The sequence below is a fragment of the Mustela nivalis genome (genome assembly GCF_964662115.1).
Source record: "Mustela nivalis genome assembly, chromosome: 2".
NCBI classification, from domain to species: Eukaryota; Metazoa; Chordata; class Mammalia; order Carnivora; family Mustelidae; genus Mustela; species Mustela nivalis.
The window spans coordinates 145,314,997-145,338,111 of record NC_139021.1 but is presented as its reverse complement, the minus strand read 5'-3'; the positions used below and the strand labels follow the sequence as shown (position 1 = coordinate 145,338,111).

Sequence of the window (23,115 nt, the reverse complement as noted above, 5' to 3'; positions counted from 1 at the left end):
GGTCCTGGGACAGAGCCCCTCATGGGCTCCCTGCTCAGCAGGAAGCCTGCTTCTGCCTCTCCAACTCTCCCTGCTTGTGTTCCCTCTCACACTGCGTCTCTCTCTGCCAAATAAATAAAACCTTTAAAAAAAAAACACAAAACAAAACACCACTGGGTTAATGAGTTAATAAAAGAACATACATATTACTATAGCTAAAAAAGTTTAATTATTTTAACATCTGTATTTCAATATACTTGGTTTCCTTAGAAATCCAATTGTGTTTTAGTTTATACACTTAAAAACACTGGTCTGAAAAACTGCCCAAAAAACTTCAGAACACTTGAGAGCAAGAAGAGGAATTGAATGGTCAGAAAATGAGGCACAACAGAAAGGCTCCAGGGGTTGAAGGGCAGTGGAAGAAAAGGGTGTGCTGAAGAGACTCAACACAGCCTTAGGTTCCCGTAAGTTCAATGAGAGTTTAAACAGAGTAAGGGAGACACAGAAAATGTTAAGTGGAAAAGGCAAGTTGCAACACAGAATGCATGATGCCATCTGTATAAAACACACACACAAAATGGAAATATACTTTTGTAAAATTTTAGAAGGACACAAAGTGGCCAACTGTGATTTAGAATGAGAAGTAAACTGAGGAGGGAGGAGCAAGAAAGGAAGAAAGGGAGAAAGCTTACTTTTCTACATTGTTTAAACAGTTTGCTGCAAGTGTGTATTACATTTAAAAAAAAAAAACTAGTTATTTTTAGGGGAATCCTTTCTCTTTTCCTTAATATAGTCTCCTGTATTCTTGCAGGACACTAAGGGCTGGACTTCTGGGCTCTCTAGAGACTTAGTGATGTATTCTTTCAGAAAATGCTGTCTAAAAACAAAAAAACTTTTATAGCAGGGCAGGATGGCTATTGCAGGGAATGCTTTTAGCTATGTGGGGCTGTCATGAAGCAATTAGCCTCGTAAGGCCCTCAAATATTTGACTTCTGTGTTAAGGCAAGCAGGAAACTGGAAGCTTCATTTCCTTCAGCTCTCTCTTCATGCTTCAAAACACACCTGGGACAGGAAACTGCAAAGCAGGCCATGGTTATTGGGCACTTACCGAAAGTAGCAAACATGGCAATACTTCTCTGAAGCTGAATGGCTACTGCTGATGTATAAGGAACCTACAGATTTTTTGCTTCGCCGTGTATATGCCATTGTACTGAACTTGTTTATCAGTGTTCCAAGTTTATCAATTGATTCTCCTGGTTTTTCTAGGTAGATTACATGCTCTGCAAAGAGCACAAGCAAAGAATACAAGTTTTGATTTTCCCTTTTAAAGATCTATGCCTTTTTTCCTTCAGCCTCTTATTCCATTGGCTGGAGCCTCCAGTTAAATGCTTAACAGAAGCAATAAAAATGAGCTTAGTGGGGGCACCTGGGTGGCTCAGCTGGTTGAGTGTCTGACTCTCGGTTTCAGCCCAGGTCATGATCTCACGGATCATGAGATGGAGCCCCCCTGCCTAGCTCTCCATTCAGTGGGTAGTTGGCTTGAGGATTCTCCCCCTCTGCCCTTCCCCCCGCTCACTAGCTCACTCTCTCTCCCTCTAAAATGAATAAATAAATCTTTTTTTAAAAATGAGCTTAGTGTTGTTCTCAGAAAGTTTTCACAGTATTTTACCAGTCGGGTTTACTACATGCTCTAGGTGGGTTTTACCCCTTATCAATCTGAGTAAGTTTCCTACTTTTCCTAGTCTATCAGAAGTGGTTACTGAATTTTATCTGGTATCTTTTGTTATCAATTGAAATGATCATACGATTTTCCTTCTTTGATTTACCAATATAGTATAAATGATACTGAAAGGTTTGCTAAGATCAAATCATCCTTGAATCCCATGGTGAGTTTTTCCCTACACAGTTTTGACATACTGTTGGATTCAGTTTCCTACTATCTTATTTTAGATCTTATAAATAGGTGATAAAGGAAAATGGCCTATTGTTTTCTTTTCCTGTGCTATGTTTTTGCTAACAGAATTATGATTGCTTCAAAGGGCACCTTCTCTTTTACATTTTTTTTCTTTCCTCTGGAAATCTGTGTAACACATGGATCATCAATTACTTAATGTCTTGTAAAAATATCTGGCCCTTTTGAAGGGTATATCTTCAACAATTTTTTTTTAAAGATTTTATTTTTTTAAAAGATTTTTTATTTGTTTATTTGACAGAGAGAGATCACAAGTAGGCAGAGAGGCAGGCAGAGAGAGAGAGAGGAGGAAGCAGGCTCCCTGCTGAGCAGAGAGCCCAATGCGGAACTCGATCCCAGGACCCTGAGATCATGACCTGAGCCGAAGGCAGCGGCTTAACCCACTGAGCCACCCAGGCGCCCAACAATTTTTTTCTATTTCTTCATCAGCTACTGGATTATTGAGCTCTTCTATTCTTTCTGAAAATTTTAGTAATTTACATTTTCCCAGGAAATAATCTGTTTCATTAATTTCTAGGATGTGTGGCATGAAGTTACATACAATATCCTCTTCTGAGGCTCCCATCTCAGAACTTATGGAGGTGTCCCTGGCTCGTCTGTAATGTTGGCCTCCAGCTTGTTTTCTTCTTAACCAGGCCAGCCCAGAATCTGCCAGCTTTGATTTTACTGTCAAGAGCTGTTTTATTTTGGGGGCACATGGCTGGCTCAGTTAGTAGAGCATACTACTCTTGATCTTAAGAGTTACAATCCCAACCACCAAGCTAGGTATAAAAATCAAATCTTTAAAAAAAAAAAAAAAAAGTTGTTCTATTTATCATTAACTTGTATTTATTAATTCCTTCATTCTACTTTATTTGGGTGTATTTTGTTTTTTAATCAGGTTAAAATGAATATCTTGTTCATTCAGCTCTAATCTTTCCTGTTTACTAATATTTAACTGCTATGAATTTTCCATAAAGTTTCACATTGGTGACATTGATATGTAGTGCTCTCACTGTAATTAACTGCTAAAATTGTGTGACTTCAGTTATAATCATCTCTTTAAGTTATTTAAAAGATATGTCTCTTCCCTTGCTCTGAAAGAAGTAGATGCTTCTGTTTTGGATTTTTGTTCTTTTTGGTCTGTATGGTTCTGTTTTGAGGGGGCATCCTGTTTCTGCTCATTTCTACTGCACTATGGTCAGAAAATATAAATTAACCTATTTTATTTTTGCTTTCTGAAAATCTACTGATTTGTGGCACAAACATGCTCATTTTTTGTGACTATCCCATGTGCTGGGAAAGCATACATATTCTTAAGAAATCTCTGAAGGGGGGCGCCTGGGTGGCTCAGTGGGTTAGGCCGCTGCCTTCGGCTCAGGTCATGATCTCAGGGTCCTGGGATCAAGTCCCGCATCAGGCTCTCTGCTCAGCGGGGAGCCTGCTTCCTCCTCTCTCTCTCTGCCTGCCTCTCTGCCTACTTGTGATCTCTCTCTGTCAAATAAATAAATAAATAAATCTTTAAAAAAAAAAAAAAAAGAAAGAAATCTCTGAAGGAACAACAACCAGTCTTCATTAATGATCCAGAATTTAGAAATGTAAAGCCAATGAATACCAGTAGCTATTTTTCCTCCCCATAGCTACACAATTCCTTATTTCAGCAATGCATCTGATTCAATGTTCTCTCTATATATTCACTTCTGATCACTCAGCTACTTGAATTCCACCCTTGAATCTGTGTCTAATGACCTAAGCACTCTAGTACTAAGTTCAAGCAGTCTCCAATGACCCTAAGCAAATTCCTAGGCCAAACAAGCCAAACAGCCCCACTTGGATCAGGGTTCCATCATCACTCTACTCAACTACAGCCAGGGAAAGAAAGGTCATTGTTGAAAGGCTTTTTAAAGTTTACCCACAGCCAGGCCTCCTCTACTTCCAGGAGTAAGGGAGAACTACATTCTCTATCCTCTTGCAGTTAGGTAAGCCAAATGACTAGTTCTGACTAAAGTTTCCTGATTACTAATTACGAGACCCTCCAATGTTTCTTCCCTTTCACTGCAACCAAGAAAGCCATGTGTTCCAGAGGGCCAGCTACAAGAGGACAGAACCTATGATAGGCTTCATCTCAACTGCCTACTTCATTCAAGCTGTACATGGGATGAGAAATGAACTTTTTGCTCTGTCTAGCCAATGAAATTCTAGGATTTTGTTCATTAATGAGGCATAATTTAGCCAAACCTGGTTAATACTGTCCTGCTGACCATTAGCTCCCAGAGCTGTGGGAAGTCCCATTCTCTGATATATTTTCTTTTTATAATAAAATTGACATTTCTAGTACAAATAAATTTGGGGGAAAGGGTCTTTCTCTTCTACAGTCTCCAAATTTTTCTAAAAATAACAATGTGGTTTTCATAATCAGAAGGAAAAAACCCTTTAAAATATTAATAAAAGTTTCAATGGACTTAGCACTTTGAAACTGGAAACTTAGCCATCACCTAGTCTAGTCCTGACCTTTCATTCTATAGAACAGAGAACTGAGACCTGAAGCATGTTCTGAGTAAGACTACCCAACCAGTCATATTGAACTAAGGGTAATTACTCAGGCCTCTGGACTGCTAAATTTAAGTCAGTCATGATAACACATTTTAAGATTTATTCCTTCTTCTTTTAAAATATACTTTCTGTGACTCTTCATGGGTCTATATCCCCCACTTTATCCTACTAATCAGTTTTGTACATTATCTCACTACATTCTCAACATAAATAAGCTTAGGTCTCCTATTATCTACCCTTAGCCCTCTAACCTTTTCTTTCCTAGCACCAATATCACATAGTAATCTTATACCTGGGTGGGTTTGTGATTTTTTTTTTTTTTTTAATGCCGGTTTCCCCCACTAGAGCATAAGCTGGATCCATGAAAGCAGAACTCAGGACAATGTTATCCACCATTAAATAGTAACCAGTCTGGATGGTATGGGTCTATAACAGGTACTCATTACATACTTACCAAGCTGAATTAAACTTTCCAAGTCTTAAAGACTTAGAAATAATTACCAAGATGAAAACTAATCACCTCAAAGTTCTTTTCTCTGAAGCCTGGTCTCCTTAGAAAAGTTAGGGGTTCTATGGAATGGCCAAGAAAATGAAAGGTTTTCAGAAAGGTTACTGAGGTAAATCCTCCTAGAAACCAAGAAAACTAAAAATGAAGCTATGGGGCAGAGGAAGTTCAAACATACTAATAGCGAAGGGTGCCTGACTGGCTCAGTTGGTAGAGCTTGCAACTCTTGTTCTTGGGTTCATGGATTCAAACCCCATGCTGGGTGTAGAGCTTACATACATACATACATATTAAAAATAATACTAATAGGAAAACAAAGTAAACCTATTTCTATCATACCTTTCCCCTTATTAAAAAAGGAATTTGATGTAAAATATAAAACTAAAATTCTCCCACTCTATCCAATGAAAATTAAGAGGAATTCCAATCATTTCAATTTCTTGACATTTGAATCATTGATCTTTAGCCTTTCTAGTTTTCTGATACATATTTTTAAAGCTGTAACATTTCCCCTAAGTATAAAATTAACTGTCCCAAATTTTGCTATGACATGTATTTTCACTATTATTGAACCTATTAATTTCTAATTCCTCCATAACTTTTTATTTAATCCATGGATTTAGAATTAGAAGTACATTGCTTAATTTCAAATGTTTTTCTTTGTAACTGATTTCTGTTTTTGTTTTTGTTTTTTTTTAAGATTTTACTTATTTATTTGACAGAGAGAGGTCATAAGTTGGCAGAGAGGCAGGCGGGGGTGGGGAGGGGTGGGGTGGGGGCAAGCAGGTTCCCTGCTGAGCAGAGAGCCTGATGCGGGACTCAATCCCAGGACCCTGAGATCATGACCTGAGCCGAAGGCAGAGGCTTAACCCACTGAGCCACCCAGGCGCCTGTAACTGATTTCTAACTTAATTCTACTATGGTCAGAGGACACTGTGAATGATTTCAATCCTTTGAAATCTGTTGAGGCTTGCTTTATGACCAAAAAATGGTCATATTCTATCCTCACTGGGTGTGGTGCTCTTTATTAACTTTTTCTTTGTGTTGCTTATGATTGCTTATGGTCCCTGATCTAAAATTATAAACTTACACACTGCTTATTATGGGTCAGATATGGTTCTAAAATATAAAACATAAAACATATATATAAATCTTAAAACCACTCCATGAGTTAAGGAGCATTATTCCTATCTTATAGAGGAGGAAATAGAGATGTTTGTCAAATCAGTTTGCCAAAATTGCTAATTGCACAGCTAGGAAGAAGCAGACCTGGGATTTAAACCAAGAAGAGTTGGTTTAATTTAAACCCAAGAGGAGTCCGTGTCCTAAACCACTATATAAATAACATTAAATTTTATAGGGACTCCTGGGTGGCTCAGTCAGGTAAGCATCTGCCTTTGGCTCAATTTTTGGTCTCAGGGTCCTGGGATCAAGCCCTGTATTGGGCTCTCTGCTCAGCAGGAAGTCTGCTTCTCTCTCTCCCTCTGTATGTACATTCATTCTCCCTCTCTCTCAAATAAATAAATAAAATCTTTTTTAAAAAATCACGAAATCTTTTTTAAAAAATCACTAAATAATCACTAAATAATAAATAAATAAAATAATGTATACCAGCATATATATATACACGTGTGTGTGTGTGTGTGTGTGTGCGCGCGTGTGTATATATATAAAAAACATGGACTTCAATACACACCTTCATATATAGTGGTTAAGAGCTTTGATAGAGGGGTGCATGGGTGGTTCAATTAGTTAAACATCTGCCTTCGGCTCAGGTCACAATCTCAGAGTCCTGGGATCCAGTCCTACGTGGGGCTCCCTGTTCAGCAGACAGTCTACTTCTTCCTCTCTCTCTGCCCTTCCCGCCAACTCGTGCTCTCTCTCGCTCTCTCTCAAATGTTTTTTTTAAAAAAGAGCATGGATATATAAATATTTACATATATATGTTATAGATATGTTATAGATATACATAGAAATAGTGATCCTAAGATAAAATGTTTTCCCTCAAGTAGGGAAAAATTTTACTGAAAGAGCACCCAAAAAAATAATTAAGAGCAATTTTTTTAAGAGCAATTTTTTATCAGAAGTGTTTAACATGTGAATTTGAAAGGACACAAATATTGCATCCTCATTATCAGTAAACCATGCAAAAAAAAAAAAAAAAAAAAAACAAAGAACAGAAAAAGAAAACAGAGAAGAATTATACTAAATATGACCAATGGTTATTATGAGATGTTGGGGACTTTATCCTTTTTGTTCTACTTTCCCATGATTTCTTAATCCTGACTAAGAATCACCTTTAGAGGGAGGAACACAAAAGCTTACTACAAGCTCTAACCGAATCAACAGTGTCCTGTCTCTCAAGCTAAGAGTAATGGTAATAAGACACTGAAAATCACAGGAGATAATGGACATAAAAGTGCTTTGTAAACCATAAAATATACAAATGTTAATAATTACAAAGCATCCTAGGACTAAATAAAAGCTTTTTCATGCCTTTCCCCTTTTAAATTTCAGCTGCTTTAAAGTGCCTAACTTTTTGAAAACATATTTTGTTTAAACAAATTCAGAAGACTTGGTTTTGAAGGGCAGAACATTAAAGTGCCACATATCCTTGAGCACTGACAAAAAGGAAAGCAATGACAAATTTTACAAAAGCATCAATCTCTCCCAGTATCATTGAAAACAGCCCGATCTGTATTTAATAAAATGTTGATTCAGGGCTGAAGATATAAATAGGAAATCTACATTTAACCCAAAAAAGTGATGTTATTTCCAGACAAGAATTTTTATAACCCCCAAAATAGAGGAATAACTCATTTAAAGATGAATTAAATATACATTATATAACTAAAAAAGTACACATCATAATTACTGATAAGACTGTACACTCATTCTTTTAAGGATATGCTTTCCTTTCAAAGTTTCTTTCCCTATATCTGCACAGAATCCATGAATAAAGAATGCACAGCTGCCTCACAGATGTATAATTTCAGTGTTTAGATTCCATTCTTTCTAGCTTCATTCTGCTAGAGGTTTTGGATTTTCTATTTCCATATGGTTTTTGACCTCCCTTAGTTTAGGTTCTACCTCCCCACATCATATTCTATTTTAGTCATTACAGAAAAACACATCATTTGAACCATCTTAACTTTCTTTTCAAAGCTTAAAAGTTGCAAAGCTGCAGAAGAAAGGGAGAATATAAAGAAAAAAAGATAATCAGGTAAGTAGAACAAGACAGCCAAATTTCCCAAATTTCCTAGTTAGATAGCACCCCCTCCCTGGAACTAAGCCCCACCTTAATTCCAAGTTTCTTCTATTTCAGTTTAGACATTCACACTTAATGGAAGAGAATTTCAGTTTTGCTCACCTTTCCTCAAACTCTTAAGTTATGATAGAAACATTTGGCGGGGGAGAAAGAAGGAAAGGTTAAGCTTTTTTTTTTTTTTTTTAACTTAAACTGCACATACCAAAATGTTTACAGGAGTTATCTTTGCGTAATATGAGTATGAAGGATTTTTATTTTTTTCTCGGAACTTCTCTATGCTTTATACTTGTTCAGTGAGCATTACTTTTGTAATCAAGACGCAAATAAGGCTTTTCTTTTCTTTTGAAGAAAAAGCCTGTAAGGAAAGGGGTTATTTTTAAATGTCTACATGCCATAATCAATTATGTTTAAATAACTTCTGTGAAACAACACAAGCAATTTAATAATATTCCAGGGGACAGTCTTGGTATCATTAACGGGTAAAAAATCAGGTTTCATTTCTCAACCCTCCTGACTCCCAAAACTGCCCCATAGATGGGCTTATTCACTTTCATTTTCAATTGATGTGGCAGTATTTCTTTTTTTCTTCCTGTTCTTCCATAGGGTAGATTTTAAATGTATTCTAAGAATTGTGATACAAATCACATAATTATGGTAAGCAAATATCTGCCCAGTCTCAGCTACTTGGCAGTAACAGCCAAGATAAAGCTATGAAAAAAGGCCCGTCCATGTGATCATCAACAATTAAACTTGTGGATACCTCAGAAATGAGATATATAATACAACCCTAATTTTTTAACAATACTTATGGGAAGCATTCTGGATAGATGCTTAGAAAGCAATTGCACTCCAGTGGCCTTTGAATACGGTTTTCTCTACGATGCAAAACAAACATCAGAGAAGTAAAAAAATACCAACCAAAAGTTACCAAAAAGTTACCATTACCACAAATTTAAGTATTAAAAAGAGAAGGAATCAACTGTCAAAAGTCAATCAAATTTAAACCACCAAATACATAGATTTAGACCATGAGGAGAGAGGATGTTTTACCAGGTACCTCCATTAACACACCAACAAACACAGGCAAATCCATCCGTACATTAACAGGCAATAGTAGCAGGCAAAAATAAAGTAAAATGTAAAATATGTGTGTGAGTGTGTGTGTACAGCACACATACTCATCTTAAAATGATCCTACTCTCTTTGAGAACAAATATAATTCTGTGGTTGAGAACATGGTCCCTGGAGTAAGACTACCTACATGTGATTCCTTAGCTCTGCCACTGACTAGGTGCACAACCCTGGGCAAATTAGGTCACCTCTGTGGTCTCATTCTCCTCTTGTGTAAAAGGGAACTAACAACCATATCACGTCATAGACTACTTGTAAGATTAAATGAGTTAATATGTGTAAAGCATTTAAAATAGGGCCAGTGGAAGAGTCAGGACAATATGTTAGGTATTATTCAGTACCTCCAGATCTTTTATTTTATTGCTCTACAGTATTTAAACTAACACTCACTTACCTTTTCTATGTGAACAATACTGAAAGTTAATTTATCACAAATTCAAAATCTCCTATGCTGAGTAAAAGATATTAAACTAAGGCTTTTTAGGGGTGCCTGGGTGGCTCAGTTGGTTCAGCGTCTGCCTTGGACTCAGGTCATGATCTTGGGGTCCTGGGATCAAGTCCCGAGACCAGCTCTCTGCTCAGCAACAAGTCTGCTTCTCTCTCTCCCTCTGTGATCTCTCTCACTTTCACTCTCTCTCAAATAAATAAAATCTTTTTAAAAAGTTTAAAGAAATTTTTTAAATAAACTAAGGCTTTTTACTGACTACATTTTATTTAATGTTTCCAAGGTCCGATAAACTCCAACTCCATAAAACAAAGGAATAACATATTTTACTTACTGTTTCAATTAAAAAGGTCATGATATACAGTTTATAATTTGAAGTGCACTAGTAAAAATTAAAATATCCTTAATGTTAAAAAATTATATTGTGCAGAATTGGAATGTATTTGGACAGAGAACTATTGAGAATATCAAAGGGTCATGTATAATACTCTAATTGCTTTATACAGAAAAAAAGAATGGGGGCTGGTGTCAGCGGGGCTTTAGTGGGAACTTAAACTGATACATATGATTTTATTTTTTGTTTAAAGATTCATTTATTTGTTAGAGAGAGAGTGCACACAAGCAAGGTGAAGGGGAGGCAGAGGGAGAAGCGGGCTCCCCGCTGAGCAAGAAGCCCTACAGAACTTGTCCTGGGATCATGACCTAATCCAAAAGCAGATGTTTAACTGACTGAGCACCCAGGTGCCCCAATACTTATGTGATTTCAATAAGGGTCTGAAATTGGCACAAACACAAGAAAACGTTTTCTTTTTCTCCAACTTCTACCTCCAATTATGGTTGGTCCAATTTCCCTATCCTACCTTTTAATGACATCTAAAAGAATTCTTACAGCTTTATAGCAGTAGTTTTTAGTTATTAAAAAAAAGTCCAGTCCAGTTTATTGCTATTTAAAAACTTTAATCTTCAATCTTACAGTCATCTCTTTCCCTTCAAATTCAGATTTGGCACATGGTCCAAGAAAGTTCAGCCAGGGAAGTGGTGTGGTCTGATCTGTTTGGGGAGGAGAGGGCAATGAGGGAATCAACTGTCTCAACATGCGACCACTTCTGCAGTCCTCGGTGGTGGCTACCACCGCCCTGGCTAACACAGACTATGAAACAGGCAGCCAAATGATGGTTTTTCTTCTGGGGACAGGCCGGAGCTCTTTGGTAACTGAGGGGCGAAAGGCTCTAATCCAACTGCCCATTTCCCTACCCAGAGATCTGCTTCAGCTCAACTTCTTCTACTTTTGCTCCCCTCTCCAACAGAGCCAGCCCTGTCAAGGTGGCTAAAGCCTAGCTACCTTCCACACTGCCCACTTGAACAGAAATCCAACACAAGTACAGGCTGTTCCACTGCTACCCTCTGTCCACACTGAGGTTTTTGTCCACTTTTCTTTATCCCTTACTCAAGTAGGCACAGATAAACCAATCAGTTGTGTAACAACTACTGTCTCGGTAATGAGGATTCTGGTTCTGCTCGACTTTTCCCTCATATTCCTAACCTCAGGACTGGTTCTCTTAGACCTTCCCACACTAAACTCCTTAGGAAAGGCCACCTCAAGGGAAAAAGAAGGGAGCAAAAAGTACAATGATCCTCACCAAGGATCCGTGGACAATGCCCCTCTCCTCCATTCTCTGAAAGCCTTCTGTCACACCCTAATAAGCCCTGGAAACCATTCAGACCACTAAGTGCTTGAGCTTTCTTTAGAATCTGGAATCCTTGACTTACACTTAACTCTGAAGTCCTAGTCCCCATTCTGAGTTAACTAGGAAAGTCCGGTGCTATTTACTTCTTTTATTTATTTATTTTTTTAAAAGAATTACTTATTTTGAGAGAGAGAGAACACAGGGCTGAAGGGCAGAGGGAGAGAATCTCCAGCACACTGCCTGCTGACCTATGGGGATGCGAGGCTCGGTCTCCCCACCCTGAGATCGGTGCCTGAGCGGTAACCAAGAGCCAGCCGCCCAACCGACTGAGCCATCCAGGTGCCCCTGCTACTTCTTACTCTTGATTTGTTTGACCTTGGTGAGACAATTAACCTTCATTATTAGCCTTCAATTCTTAACACACAAAACCAAAAAAGCAACAAAACCTCCCATTATCAATTTGCCAGTACTCCTGGTACACAAAAGTACTTTACAAATTCAAATGTTAATAATGTGAATAAACATAACATGCACTTCCAGAAGGTATCAGGATTAAATGTAATCTTCAAGGACCCTATAGCAGTCATTCAAACTGCTTTTGAAGATAAACCTGACCTCATCTTCTCCCACACAAATACTCTCTCACACAAACATTTATCAAGTATTGCTATGTGGTAAAATAGTGTTCAGTGCTTAATTGTGCTCATTCAGTCTTCACAGAAACTGTGAAAAAACTATTATTAGCCTCATTTCACATATGAGGAAATAAAACTTAGAGAGATTAACTACTTTGGCGCACAGTCACAAACCCAGTAAACAGAGAGTAGTAAGGGATGGAACACTAAATACAGATCAGAGATAGGCAACTAAACATAGAAATAATTCAAGGTTTAATGAATGTTTTAAGTTATTTGGAATCCAGAAGTCACTGTAATCGTATCAAGATCCCTTTATCTTCTTAGGCAATTAACAGCTTCTTTGTATAAAAAATTCACTATTTAACCTTAACTATATGACTTTTTGTTATTTTTTCTGAATGATGTGACCAATAGAACATGTTACAAACCATCTTCTACACAAACTGATAAGCTGCTAAGAAAGACTAGGAAACAGTGAATAAATTTAAAAAGAACAAAGTCTTAGTCAACACATTTAGAATAATGATGCCACTTGATTAAGAGACAGCATTATTATTGTAGGACTATATATATCCAGGAAGACAGGAACGTCTCTTTAATAATACATACCACTTCATTTCACTAAGTTTTAATTTTGAAGAACACATTTTGAAAACTGTAGTTTAAAGAAATTTGGCTTAGGCTCTTTATATTTAAAATAACTCGCTTTCTTTTTAGACAGAGAAACTTCATTTGCTTATTATCCCTTGCCCTAGCAGCCAGAAACAATCAACCTGGCCACTGCCAAGAAGGAAAAAATTTTCTTCTACCCTCTTAAGTTCTATATTTGGAGGACTGCAAATTAAATGGACAAAAGATAGATTAGGAAGAGAAAAAACATACTGTCATTCACTTAACAGCGCTTACAGAAAGATGTGACTAAAAGAGGCAATTAGAATTTGAGGCTCATATGTTATTAAGGAAAAGAAAGGGGAGGAAGGTATTTATGGGAAAACAAATCACTTTTAGGAAAGATAAACGGGCCCTTAGGAGAGTGGATATGATATATATGGCAATGTCAGTTTAGGTGTGAAGCCACTTTTTCTTTCTTCTCCTCTCTAGTGATAAGAATCAATCATCCCTGGTTTTGGCTCAAGGAGCAGCTCTATGACAAGTTGTTCTGCAAGGCTATGCTTTTAGGCAGATAAAGAAGTTCAGGAAAAAAAGCCTATTCTCAAATACCTTCAGTTGAAAATATTTTTTATGTGACAGTGATGTATTCTGGACCCATTCACCATCAACACATATAAGTATCTGAACACTTACTGTATACAAAGCATTGAATTAGTACCAAGGGCAAAACAAAATATTTTAAGACAAAATGCAGTCACCAAAGAGCTTATAAAATAAAGGAAGAGTATCAGATAACCTAAACTTTTTATTTTTTTTTCTAAACACTCTTACAACAGCAAAGGAATTTTTATATATCCTGAACAAAAATGAAAAACAAATGACCAAAAAAAAAGACAAAAAACAAAAAACAAAAACAAAACAAATAAACAAAAACGCAAAATGCCAAGGAATAAGTTAATATCCATACCCCAAAAAAGAATTTCTGCAACATGAATAAGAAAATAGATAAAAATAAACAAATGAGAAAGAAATGCAAAGAATCAACAAACATAAAACTCTGCTCAACCTTACTCAAAGAAATACAAATTAAAACTATAATACTGTTTTTTCAGCTGGCAGACTGGCAAAGATTGAAACAAACCGATGTTATTATGTGTTGGTGAGGGGGTGGGGGAAATACACGCAGACACTGTTGGTTGGAATGTAAATCGTTACAAAGATTTTGCAGAGCAGTTTGGCACTATAGCAGAAATGCATGGCTACTCTTACAGTAAACACATTTCTAAGAATTCATCCTATAAAATAAAAATAGCCTCACAGGAAAAGTACAAGCACCACAGCACTGTTTACCATGCAAAACAAAACAAAACAAAAAACCCACATCAAACTGACTAAATAGTCATCAACAGGGTATTGGTAAATAAAATGAAGATATATTCATAAAAGGGAATATTACTTGGCTACTAAAAAGAATGAGTAAGTCGCTATTTAATGACAAAAAGAGTCCTCCTATTTATTCAGTGAATACAAAGTTATAGAAAAAATGGTGCATAGTATCACCTCATTTTTTGGAAATGGGGAGAGGAAAAGAAAAAGAAAGACAGTGGAAAAGGAAGATTACATTTATCCGGGCACGTGGCTGACTCAGTCCAAAGAGCATTTGACTCCTGACTTCAGGGTCAGGAATTCGAGCCCCATGATACAGAGATTACTTAAAAAAATATAACTTTTTTTTTTTAAAAAGGGGGTGCTTGGGTGGCTCAGTCGGCTGTGTCTGACTCTTGGTTTTGGCTCAGGTTGTGATCTCAGGGTTCTGAGATCCAGCCCCATACTGGGCTCCGAGCTCAGCATGAAGCCTGCTGGAGTTTCTCTCTCTCCCTCTACCCTTCCGTGTGTGGGAGCGTGCACTCTCTCTAAAATAAATAAATAAATCTAAGGGGGGGCGGGGAAGACTGCATTTAACTCTGTACTTTTAACACTTTTAATCCGTGGGGTAGTGGAGGCAGGATTACAGAAGACTTTCACTGTCTACTTTATGCCTGAAGTTTCAACCAAATACGTGTAACTTCTGTAAAGAGAAGAAACTAAGGGGGGGGGGGTGGCGCCTGGGTGGCTCAGTTGGTTAAGCGTCTGCCTTTGGCTCAGGTCATGATCCTGGGGTCCTGGGATCAAGTCCCAGATTGGGCTCCTTGCCCCTCTTCCTGCCGCTCCCCCTACTTGTGCTCTCTCTAATAAATAAAATCTTTAAAATAGAGAGAAAGAGAAGAAACTAAAGAAGGCTCTATGATAATACAGTTAGGGAAACTATATTGGGGTGTTACCAGACTAAAAGCTGAGAAGGCTTGTAATAAAGAAATCTGATCTATTAATAAATGGTACAAGAAACACCAAAAGACTGCCTTTAAATAATGATGCGAAAGAGCTAACTTTTAGGTATGAACCACTGAGGAAAGCTTCACAGCCAAGATAGGATTTTGAAGCATTTTGATAAGCAAAGAAGAGGGGGAAGGAGAGTCCAGGTATAGTCCATTATAATACATAATTTTAAGTTCTTTTACTAGCCATACAAAAAAAGCAAAAAAAATCAATTTTACTCCTACTTAATCCAAAATATCAAAACAGCATCATTTCAATAAAGAATCACCATTTTAAAAGCATAATGGGATATTTTACACACCTTTTTGGTACTATCTTCAAAATGTGGTACATAATTCAGACCAGCCACATTTCAAATGTTCAACAGCCACATGCGGTATTGCCCACTATAGGGGATGGTAGAGGTCTAATGATTCTGAAAGGGAACCAGAACTGGATACTTAGGTAATAGAAGGCAGACTGCACCAGAGCAAAAGGCCAGTCTGAGATAATCTGAATTTCATATTGTAAGCAAATAAGAAACCAAAGGAAAATATTTAACAAGTAGGAATGATGACTAAAGCACTTTCAGGAAGATTAACTTCTTTTTCTCTACTCAGATTGTATGCATAAATTCAACATGCAATTTTCTTCCCAACATTTTTATTACATGAAAGATTACTGAAACAAAATAAAAAGAACTGTCATCAAGCAACTACATTTTGTTGATTTAAGATACTTCTGAGTATTTACTGTTGAAATATTTTCATTTCATGACACTTTTAAACAATTTTTTTGAAAAATGTTTTAAGAACTTTACCAAAGTTTAACAGCCTTTAACACTCTATCAAGAGCTTCTTTTAGCCAGAAATCTGAAATATTCTTAATTAGGTGCAAATTTAAGACATTTAAGATCTTAAACTACTGGCCTACAATACAAAAAACCTTAACTGCTAATAGGAAAACTATCTACAAATTTTAACATACATAAAATGGTATCACAACTATGAAAGTCTCCAGATTTCTTAACTTCAAAATTGAGAGCTTCTAACATTTTGGGTAATTTACCCAAAGGCTAGAGGAAAAAAAAATGCTCAAGAAATGAGATAAGAAATCAGGGCATGAAAGAACACCACTGGCCACAAGCCATTCCCTTCGTTACTTACAATGACTGCCAAGGCAGGAAGAGGGACTCTACAGCCAAGAGTCAGAAACCCAGTGATGTCACCACAACCAAAAGCATTACACGACCTGCAATTTCAGCAAGAAACTGCTCTGCATTAAAGCTGGGGAATTCTCTTTCTTTCTTTCTTTCTTTTTTTAAAGTAGAAAATGATCTTAAGGTTCACCAAGTACCCTTCACTTTTTAAGATAAAGAAAAGGAGATCCAGATAAGTTTAGCATAGTATCCAAGACTGCACAGCTAACTTAGTGGTAGAACCAGTACTAGATGTTAATTTATAAAAACTCAGAAGCCAAAATTTAAGTGTTCTGCTTCTTCATAATTTTTCATATTTCCCAGATTATCCACATTAGCTGCATTTCCTTTTTTTTTTTTTTTTTTTAAGATTTTATTTTATTTGGGGCACCTGGGTGGCTCAGTGGGTTAAAGCCTCTGCCTTCAGCTCAGGTCTTGATCCCAGGGTCCTGGGATCGAGCCCCACATCAGGCTCTCTGCTTGGCGGGGAGCCTGCTTCCTCCTCTCTCTCTCTCTCTGCCTGCCTCTCTGCCTACTTGTGATCTCTGCCTGTCAAATAAATAAATAAAATATTTTTTAAAAAAGATTTTATTTTATTTTATTTCATTATTTGAGAGAGAGAGAGAGAGAGAGAGAGAGTGAGCCCGAGCAGGGAGGGGGAGTAGCAAAGGGAGAGAGAGAGCTGGATGCAGAGCTTGATCCCCAGGACCCTGAGATCATGACATGAGCCAAAGGCAGCCACTTAACCGACTGAGCCACCCCTAGGCACTCCGATGCATGTCTTTTATAACTTTTAAAAGTCAAAAAAAGTTTGCTTTAGGGCGCCTGGGTGGCTCAGTGGGTTAAGCCGCTGCCTTTGGCTCAGGTCATGATCTCAGGGTCCTGGGATTGAGTCCCACATCGGGCTCTCTGCTCAGCAGGGAGCCTGCTTCCTCCTCTCTCTCTCTGCCTACTTGTAATCTCTCTCTGTCAAATAAATAAATAAAATCTTAAAAAAAAAAAAGTTTGCTTTAAAAACTACTGAATATTTTCAGAAACATTCTCTTTCTGCTTCCTGGTTTACAGTCTTACTCTCAAGGCTACTTTCTCAGGAAAGCCTTCCAAAGCACCTATACTCTAAACAGACAAGTTTCTTTATTACACACTCTCATAAGCTCCCTGTACTTCCCCTGTATGGATATATTTTTTTTTAAGATTTTATTTATTTATTTGACAGAGAGAGAGCACAAGTAGGCAGAGCGGCAGGCAGAAGGAGGGGGGATGCAGGCTCTTCCACTGAGCAGGGAGCCCGGTGCGGGGCTCAATCCCAGGACCCTGAGCCAAAGGCAGCTGCTTAACTGACTGAGCCACCCAGGCGCCCCATGAGTCTTAATATAACTACAATTAGACAATTATTTGTGAAATGATTTAATAACTATCTTCTCTACCTAGGGCTTACACTGGTATTTCTCAGGGCTGTTCTAGGCTCTTTGCTGTGTATAGCAGAATAATATAACCATGTAATTATACACAGAATTGCTATTATGTGTGTATTTTTCTTCAGATACTCAAAAAATGACTTAACAAAAAGTAAAGAGCCAAAAGATAGTGGATTTACACTGTTCACCTGCCTAGAGCCATCCTTTCTTTGGGGGAAACAACCACTTTTCCCTTCTCTCATGGTTCTAGGAAGGCATTCAGTGCTGGTGTTTAACTGGCTCTCTGACTGCTCCGGGACAGTAAGCTAGCCCTGGCCAATGATGGCACCCCAGACTCCACGTAGTCCCATGAGACAGAATAGATGACAGAATAGATGCACCTGGGAAAGAGATAGCCTTCTTACATCTTGACTCCGCAGCAGTAAGAGCCATATAAGCCCGAAGTTGCCAGTGGCTATCCTCTGCCAGTTGAAAGTCCTGCCTGAAAATCAAACCCAGAGAGTGGAGAGTAGATAAAACAGACCCCCTAATTACATCATCTGAACACTGAGATCCGAATTTCTAGTCTTTTTAAAAACTTGAAGTATGGGGGGGAGGTGACAAGCCTTTTTCTTCTTTAAGCTAATTTGTGTTGAGTGTGTCATTTGGAAGCAGAAATCACATGAGAAAGCCACCCAATTCTCATTAACAGAATATACAACCTACATGGCAATTGCTCCCAAATATCTACCCGCAGTTCAAACTTCTCTCAAATTCCACCCCATACATGTAACTGCCAAGTGGAAATCTCTACTTGGTTGTTAAAACCCCATATTATCAAAACTAAACTATTTTCCTTCACAAACCAGCTCTCATTTTTTCATCTCTACCCTATCACGTTTCCAAACCAGAAATATGCAAGTCATTCTTGCCAATCCCATTCCTTCTCTCACCCATAGCTAATTACCAAGTTCCGTCCATTCTAGACCCTAATTATCTGCCACCTTCCTAATCTGGGCCAAGATGGAACAGGTTTTAGTGTCCCTATAAGTTTCAGTGTCCTCAGTCTTCCTCTCTTCAAAATGATTCTCCACTATATACCTAATCTCCTTAAACTGCACATCTGATTATTTTATCCCTACACTTGATATACCCCATCCTCTTTCTTAAATCAGTAGCCAATTGTATACAACTAGAGTAATAGCCAAGCTCCACTGTTTCACACCTAATTAGTAGTACAAACAAATATATACACCCTAAAGAAAACAAAATTCATCCGGGCGCCTAGTTGATACAGTCGGTTGAGCAACTCTTTTTTTTTTTTTTTTTTAAGATTTTTATTTATTTATTTGACAGGCAGAGATCACAAGTAGGCAGAGAGGCAGGCAGAGAGAGAGGAAGGGAGCAGTCTCCCTTGCTGAGCAGAGAGCCTGATATGGGGCTCCATCCCAGGACCCGAGCAGAAGGCAGAGGCTTAACCCACTGAGCCACCCAGGCACCCAAAGAGCAACTCTTGATTTGGGCTCAGGTCCTGGTCTCAGGGCTATGCTAATGACCGGTGTCAGACTCTGTGCTCGGCAGAAAGTCTGAGTTTCTCTCTCCCTCTGCCCCTTCTCCACTGTGTTCTCTCATGCTCTCTCTAATAAATAAATCTTTAAAAAAAAAAAAAAAAGTTAATCAGAACCATAAAAGTATAAAAATGGAATGACACCAGAGTAGCTCAAATTCACCTGTTTTTAATAAAAGATACCAATAAATAATTTCCTTACCTAGTTGATGTCTATATGAACTTGGTTTGGGGACCCACTGGGCCCTCCACACTCTGATCTACTAAAGCCCTGCTCTAACCTAGTGCTGTCTTCCAAAACCACTACTGGGGATCTCTAGGCACATCATTTTATTTCTATTTTTAAAGAACTAATAGCCTTTAAAATATTAGCTACAAAAACTGATATACAACCATGATTTAGAAAAATATCCAAACATTTACAATGATTTTTGTATTTACTTTTTAAAAAACTAAGTATATGATGATTGTTAATGATGACACATAAGTACTGGGTATTCTCTTTAAAACAGTCCATAAAATTGGCTATCACAACTCTCCCACAATTCCGCCTTTACATTATCTGCACGATTTTGTGAAAATTAAGCTCTCAGAAAGCTGAGGGTCAACTGCCTCACAATCAGACTGGCATAACTAGTTGTAGGAGACCCCATCCAAAAATAAATATTTCTCTATACTGCCTAAAATGCTTTACTTGTTAAAAAAAAGTTTAACAAAACAAAAACAGAAACTTCATAGTAACAACAGAACTACAAGTCACTACCACATAAGTGTGGTTTAAATTCTTCCCTACATCTATACTAAAGGAATGGGAGCTCTGCTTAAATGAGGAAAAACCCTTTTTGTCAGTCCTAAGGCACACATATTTTTCATATTTTAGCATCTCTGAAAATAGGGTCCATCTTACAATTGATGGCTTCTTGAAATTAACTAGAAGCAGATTTTCTTTATGAGTGGCCCATAAAAGTATGGTGCATCTTGTAACTTCAATACAACTCAGCATTTAATCTTATAAGTGTTAAAAAGTTAGACTGACCTGGTCGGTTTGGACCTTGAAATATTTAAAAGCATTCTAAAAACATAAACACTAATAAAAAGTGGAAGAGGGAAGGACTTCCTAGTTCAAAATATAGCCTGAGGGGAAACCCATTTTCCTTTCTCTTTATGGCTCTCTGCTCCCCAAATCTGAAAACTGGATCGGTACTACTATAACTGATGTCCAGCCACTACTAGGCTAGACACCAGCCTTTCTCCATTTATTCATTTTAAAATGCAACAAAGTCAGTTACAGACCCAGGTGGCAGGTTAGTAGTAGAACTAATATTTGTATAATAGCTATATAAAACCAAATAACTCACAGAACTGCATTATCAACATGTGCATATCACTATATATAAATGATACTTCAATAAAGTTGATTTTTTTGAAGATTTTATTTCTAAGTAATCACTACAACCAAGATGGGCTCAAACTCACCACCCAGAGATCAAGAGTTCCATGCTCCACCAACTGAGCCAGCCAGGCACCACAATAAAGCTGATTTTTTTCAAAAGACAAATTAGTAAGTGCAGTAAGAAAATACTAGATAAAAATTGTCCTTAACCAAAAAGCCCTTCCTTCCAAAGGAATCCCTTCAAAAGGGATTTCATTCAGAAGAAAATGGGAACAACTTCAGAAAGGGGTAAAAGCACATGTGCAGAAAGCAAAAATAGTGGGAGACAAGAATAAAGGAAATCTGAGATAAATTCCCTGGAAAGAACTTCATTTAATAAAAGACACTGGAAACTTCTAAGTAGAGAAGTGACAAACTGGGCTTCAATATTAACTTAAGCAGAATGGCATAAAAGAACCCAGATAAACCTGACAGTGAAGGCGAAAAGATTTTAACACTGGCCCAGGTGCAATGAGAACCTGATTCAGTTAGCAAAAAAAAAAAAAAAAGAAAAAAAGAAAAATCAATGAATCAGTCAATCAACAAATATACAAATACATATACAATATATACTGTTGCATATAAATTTATATCAAATCAAAGAAATTTAAAGAAAAAGAACTGTGTGGAAACAAAGTAACAGCAAATTTGAAAACTCAATAAATAAATCTCTGGAAAAAATATTAAACACTAAAACTCACACAAGAAATAGAAAACCTACGCAGACCAACAGTTCTTAAGTAATTGAAATGGTATTCAAAGTCCTCTACAGAGAAGGAAGAAACAAACAAACAAAGCCTGAATGGTGTTATAGGTGAGATCTGCCTAACTCTCAAGATAATTCCAGTCTTTATAAAATGCTTCTAAGGGGTGCCTGTCAGTTCAGCACCTGATTCTAGGTTTCAGCTCAGGTCATGATCTCCGGGTTGTGGGATCAAGCCCTATGTCTGTCTGCTCAGCATGGAGTGAGCTTGAGATTATCCCCCTCTCCTTGGCCCTCCCCCACACTTCAGTGCCTGTCTCTCTCTCTGAAATAATTATCTTTAAAAAATACATAAAAATACATAAGATGCTCTTGAAATAAGAAAAAGGAAAGCTGCCCAATTCATTTTATGAGTCTATAACCTTCATACCGACATGTATCAAGACTTGTACCCACATCACCAGGAATAAAGTGGAACAATACGGTGACAGTAGAAGCAATAGATGTAGACTGCAGGTAAGATGTGACGGAATGGAGAAAGGTCTCGGTTTGGTATGACATCAACAGAAATAAGGAACACCAGGGAAACAAGTTTGGTAAGGAAGAGTTCAGTCTGAACCAGAACAACCAGGTAGAGGTATGTATAAAGCAACCGGGAAAAACAAGGATCTGCACGCAGAGAAATAGAGAATGAGATCTGAGAATGATTTAGACAGAAGGGCCTGAACAATAAAAATGTCAAGGGACTAGTGACATATAGAAAAGTGAAACCTGCAGAACACATATTAAGCAGGAAGAATGGAAAGGGGCATAGGGGGGAACAAAGTCAGTATATCACAGAAGCCCTTTGTCCTACTCCTACTCATCCTTCAGAATGGTTCCAAAGTGATGTTTTAAGGCCTTCCCAGATTGTCCCAGCACCACCAGCACCAGGACGGGTCCCCATTTTAAGCTCTTCTAATACTGTGCACTTTAATTATAATCAGTTACATGGGACGCCTGGGTGGCTCAGTTAGTTGAGCGGCTGCCTTCGGCTCAGGTCATGATCCCAGCGTCCTGGGATCGAGTCCCACATCGGGCTCCTTGCTCGGCAGGGAGCCTGCTTCTCCCTCTGCCTCTAGCCTGCCACTCTGTCTGCCTGTGCTTGCGCTCTGTATCTCTCTCTCTCTAACAAATAAATAAAAATCTTTAAAATAAAAAAATAATAATTATAATCAGTTACAGTTAACTACAGAATTCCTTCTTCAATCTGTCTCCTCCACTAGACCTTAAGCTCGACAAGAGCAAGTACAATGTCTGCTGTTGCATCCAACTGCCTTGCAGGGTGTGTCAGAATATGACTAAGTATCTGTTGAATAAAATAGATATATGAAAAAAAAAAAAAAAAAGCCAAGGAAAGGCATTTCAAGAATGAGAAGACGATGTTAAATATCACAAAAAACTCAAGGAGATTATTTAGAAAAGGGGCTTAAATGTGTTATTTAGGTTATAGGTAGCCCTTGTGAAGGTGAACTGCAGATAACAAGGGGTTAAGAAGTGAAAAATTAAATTAAATTAAAATAAAATAGAAGTGAATGGATGGCCAGGAAGTAAATGCAGAAAAAGTAAACTGCTGTTGGCAATCTTCAGAGATGAGATTATGAAGGACTGATTTTTAATTTTGCTTCAATTTTGCAATATTTTACAATTTTTC

The 23,115-nt window shown here is 37.7% G+C and overlaps 1 protein-coding gene across 2 annotated transcripts in view; it reads right to left on the bottom strand.

Moving 5' to 3' along the window:
- Window positions 1–23,115, bottom strand: part of BMPR1A (bone morphogenetic protein receptor type 1A) — a 137,961-nt gene that overhangs the window by 112,715 nt on the left and 2,131 nt on the right. The window lies entirely within an intron of this gene.